Raw genomic sequence first — 5668 nt, forward strand, 5'->3', positions numbered from 1 at the left:
TTTCCCTGAACTTACTATCCACGGCCGCGCGGTGGCAGAAACACAGTACATTTGAGCTCCTGCGGCATTCTGGGAATTGTAGTATCGTTGTTTAGAAATAATTTCTCGTCTCCGGACAACCTGGAATCAAAATAAACAACATTGGCTTGCTCTATAAATACAGTGTTTTCAAGGAATGGATTCCAGGAACAATTTTCCTATAAATACTGAGCGAAGCAGCGCAGAATCGATACTAATGTAATGTCCCCGAGTGTGAGTAAGTACGCCGGAGTCTTTGAACAGTGCTGCCAGACTTCTGCTCTCCCTGCAGCATACTGATGAGCTGCAGTAGCTGGGCTGATTACATTAAACCACTCCGGTATCAATTGTAATGGATCGATGCTCTTGAATAGAATCGTTCCCCTAATAGGAAGCCATAAAGTGATAACTAAGATAAATGTGCCTTTAAATTAAGTGTTTTAATAAAGACACGAGTAATCAGAACATCTGGTAGTCTGCAGCTGGACAGAGGAGTGAAGGGGACATTGTAAAAGACATACATCTCAATAGATTAAAATGTCATTAAACAGTTGATTTATAACAGGTCTTGTATTCAATAAGTGAAATGTATACTGCATAGATTAATTGCAGAGAGCGCGTGTTTAGGCATCTGATTAGCAGTTCTCCTTTTTAAATGGAAATACACTAAATGGCTGATCCAGAAACTGATGGATATTTCTAATCTGACCTTTGAAACTCCTTGGGACTCACTAGAATCATCTCAACGGATGCAGGATGAAGGACTCAAAAATCAATTAATTTCTCATGTTTATTCTTTTAATTATAAAACCCAACATTCAGTTTTTATTTATTTATTTATTTATTTAAATTTTTGGATTATTAGAATCTCACATGGTGTTTATTAATGGTTGAAGTGACTTTTAACCTCATAAAACACACTGGACCAAGACTTGCAGATGGTATGACTTCAAATCATCACTGACTACACTGTAAAATATTTAAAGTTGGTTTAACTTGAAGATGAAATTTAAGCCAACAAGAAAATAGTTTTGGTTTTAACTCAGGAATTAAAGTTCATGAAGTTGATTCAACGAAAGACAAGTTGTCTAAACTTTGTTTTTAAGTTCATGAATCTTGAATTGTGAGTTTTAACTTAATGCAGCAATTTAAACCAAATAATTATTTCACAATTTGCAAGAAAAAAATAAAGAGCACACATTTCTCAAATATCTACTTATTTTACTTTAGAATAATTTAAATTCTTGTTTCAAATTGCATGAACAAAATTTCTGATCTGATGATGAATTTTATTAAACATCACAATAAATTCTGCTCTAAAACTTTTAGTATGAACAGGACATTATCCGCATACTTAAAATTAACATTTGTCTTAATAACAGAGAGTCAGATCAATGTAACGCACTTCCATCTCAGGATACAAGAACAAGCCGCTAAGCATTCTGGGAAATAGCTCCCACTCCTGTCTCTTTCTTATTTCAGTTTTTTAAGTGCTAACCTAAAAACTCCACTTAATTAAACTCTTAATATAAAGTTAACACAACTTACTACTGTAAGTTTATCTTTGACAAACTCATTTAGGTTCAAAATCTGAAAGTCACTAAATTTATTTGACCTAAAGAGCAAAAGATAGTAGACACAACTAAATGCAGGTGAAATGTTTTACAGTGTATGAGAACGTCAAAGGGCTTGGATCATGTGCCTCTGCACTCTTCTTTGGGACCTGGATCATCAAATTAAATAAAAAAATATACTTTTATATTAAAAGAAGACTTTGAACCACTTTTTTCTTCAGTCCATATTAAATGTTATCTTTAATTTAGGAGTGGATTCGTCTTCAGTGGGTTTTCATTTGTTTCTCTTAAAGCTGCACTATATAAATGCTGCTGGGATAAAAATGGTTTTCTATCTAAGTCCTTGATTTCACACTTTTGTAACATCAGGCAGACGTGAGAATAAGAACTGCTGAGGTTGAGTTTGGCTTCAGACGGTGTTTTTAGTTCTCTTTGATAAAAAAAAAAAAAAGCATTTCTTGCAACAAAACCTCAAAACAGAAAAACATTTTCACAACCCTGTGAGTCATTTTCAAATAATCTGGTATGATAAAAAAATCTGTTAACAACCATTCAGTTTTATACAATGTGAATAAAGACCAAGCAAACAATTATCTATTATTTTATTTATGTTATGTTATGCCCTAATAGTAGCAACACTAGCACCTGAAATTAAGTTTATCTTAACTTGAACTATTTGATATTTTTAAGTTAGAATATAAACTGTTTTTATTTGCTTTTATATTAAAGGTGGAAGCCAATTTTCCTTTAATTGCCAGAAACACATCATGTGATTCTTCCCAGTAGAAACTTCACTGCACAGAAATACACTCAGTTTTTGTTTTCTGCTGCATTTATAACATGTAAACATTATAGTTTTTAGACATTTTCATTGCTGAAACTGACTTTTTGATCATTTTGAAAGATTTAAGGTTTCCTCTGTAACCTCTTCAGATACTTTGGTCACGATTTTTCTTTTCTAACCAGTAGATGTCTCTAGAGTGCTGTAGAGACGCCTGCAAGGAACCACCACAATCTTCTAGTGGATATTTATAAATCATAAATAAATTTGATAAATTTTATTTATGAATCCATAATTTATTATATATTTGATGAAATATTGTCTATTCTTCTGGTATGTAAGAAGCAGCCATCAGTTAGTTAATTAATAAAGCTTTATGTCAGATTAACAGCTAATAACTAATTAAAGCTCAATAAAACCTTAATTAGACAGTCAATACTCCACATTGGTATCATCATTGCTTTAATTGTGCGCTTATGTCAGGCTGTTAAAAATAGTGCAGCTATTATAATGAGACCAAAGCCAGAATGACAAAGCTGAGCTACTGAAAGGATTTAATTCTCATAGTTTTTATCTGGTTTCTGTTTTCATATTTTTCATAAAACCAGTCAGAGATGACACAATAGGGAACAGAGGAATGATAATCCAGAGGAGAATCAGAATATTCTCCCCTCTGCTTCGAGGGGATAACCGTCCTCCATATTTATCTTTCTGGAGTGTTCAAGTGAAACATCAGGAATAAATTGGAGCCATTACCTGTTATCTCCTCACTTTAAGTTTCCAGCCTAAGGCTCCTCAGACGAACGCAAGTGTCAAGTCAGAACACTAATTGGGGTCCAATTGAGCAATAATTGAACCCGTGGAGAGTTTTAGTGACATTTCAGCTTAAAGTCTGTCACTGGCGTCTCTTGTCATCGTCCACCTTTTGTGCTCCGGCTCATCTGAGGAGACTTTAAAAGGAAAACAGTCCCAGATGGTGGGTTTATTAGTCTAATGACTCTCATGACCTTTAGCTCTGTCAGTCGATACTCTTTTTAAACACTGCAGTGGCAGCTTGACGGTAGTAAAAAAAAAATAAGACCTCTTCATAACCGCAACAAAAAGGTTATGGGATTTTAGGGGAGGCTGTAAAGGGAATTGCAAGGACTTTGGAAGAGACGGCCGTCCTGCAGTAAGAATTTACCAGTTTCATTAAGCCGTGTTGTAGATATGGTCTGGTTCAGGAAGATTTAGTTGAATGTAGTACAAGAAGAGAAAAAGGCACCACTGTGTGTCCCATTGCTGCTGGATTACAATGGAAAATAACTGAAATACTAAAACAAACAGTTGTTGTTCTATGACTTTGTATTTTTGTGTTTTTATGATGTAAAGCACTTTGAACTGCCTTGTTGCTGAAAGGTGGTTTGCAAATCAACTTGATTGATTGATCAGAATATTAATCCCCAAAGGGTATGGCGTTAAAGATCCATCCATCCATCCATCCATCCATCCATCCATCCATCCATCCATCCATCCATCCATCCATCCATCCATCTATTTCTCCCAGGTGAATTTCAGCTTCATCCACTTGTTCATTTGCCAAATCATGAAGCAGAGTTTATTACTCTTATGAGGGTTGTGAATGTAACATGTCTAAGCCCACAACATTTGATCAACATTTGATCAACATTTGTCAAAAGTGGCAACATGGGCCAGCTTCTCTAATAATAGTAACTCCTTATACACAATGTAGTCAATATGGAGAGGTTTGGAGTGGAAGAAGAGCAGCTGCAGCTGGGGAGCATGGAGGTGGGCGTTGAGCTAATTAGTATATTGAGATCAGAGCTAAATAAATTAAAAACAGTGAAGAGTTGCATCGAGGGCGTTCAAGGACACGAGTGGATGTTATCATGAAAAAAAAAGGCTGTTAGGAACTGATAAATGTGAGGGAGCCAGGGTTTGATTGTGATGTTTGTAGCATTATTTGTGTTAGGTTTCAGATCTTTTGCTTGTTTTGTGATTTTAGTTTGTTCTGTTGTGGTTATGTTGCTCTCACCTGCTCCTTGTTTGTAATTTAACTGCCAGAGAACATGAAGTCCCTGGTTCTCAGTTTTCTTTTACAACATTCTTGTGAAATCCTGTGGCTTACTGGCACTGTAAAAGGCAGTAATGATTAAATGTAGTTTGTCTTTTCAGTAAAAGACTGACACCCGCTGTGTGTGGAACTGAGGCTGCATTTGGGTCTTTAGTTCATTTTCCACTACTTTGATTGATTTTAACTCTGTGAAATAGTTCTAACTTCAGTTGATTTACTTTATTATCATCTGCAGTGCCTTAGGAAAGTATGAAAAACACATTTTTGTCATGACACAACCCCCTAAAACACAGCAAGTAAGTCTAAGAAAATCCTCTGGTCATTTGAAACTTTTTACAGAGCAGATAATTTTGAACACTACGGTCTTATGATGAAACATGGCAGTGGCAGCATCATGCTGCAGTGATGCTTTTCCTCATTTGGGCTGCGGTGCTGGTTGGAGTTGATGAGGAGATGCCGGTAAATAAAACACAATCCTGGAAGGAAAACTGATGAATCTGGAACAGATTTGATTTGGTGCAAAGGTTCAGCTGTAAACACAGAACCAGAGCTACAGCAGGTCTGATTAGATAAACGCAAACTCGTACATTTGAATGGCTGAGTCATAAGGTTTTAAAACTGCTGTTCAGACCCTCTTTATCTAGTCTCATTCAGATCAAGCTATCCTGCAAAACAGAAAAATTGTAATCTCTAGAGAAACGTAAGGACTACCACATGTGTTGAGGATATTTATTAATTTACCGGGAACTCCTAAATAAAAAGAAAAAGCTTTTATGTAAATATCTGAGTAATCACTCAATAAACAACTTTATTTAATAAAGCTTTGTCACCATATTTACACCATGTCGGTCTCATCCTTGCTTCAAAAATGTTGAAACCATTAAACTAAGATCAAAGCCAGAACAAAACAGTAGGTAAAAAATCTCTGAGCTAATGAAAGAATTTTATTATTATTTTTAATCTGGATTCAGTTTCATGTTTTTCATAACTCTACTAAGTATTGACTCAGAGAAAACGGACACAGGTGCACGCCGCACTTTTCAAATTTGAAAATCATGAATTTACTTTCCCTCCACTTCACATTCGTGCACTGCTTTGCTTTGTTCCATCACAAAGTCCCACTAAAATGTACAGAAGTTTGTAGCTGTGATGAAATGAGATGAATAGATTTAAGGAGTGTGAATTATTTTTAAAGCCCATTTTCTCACATGTAATGGAAAG

Source organism: Poecilia latipinna, unplaced genomic scaffold, assembly GCF_001443285.1.
Source record: "Poecilia latipinna isolate Pla-1442-1.1 unplaced genomic scaffold, P_latipinna-1.0 Scaffold909, whole genome shotgun sequence".
Taxonomy (NCBI): Eukaryota; Metazoa; Chordata; class Actinopteri; order Cyprinodontiformes; family Poeciliidae; genus Poecilia; species Poecilia latipinna.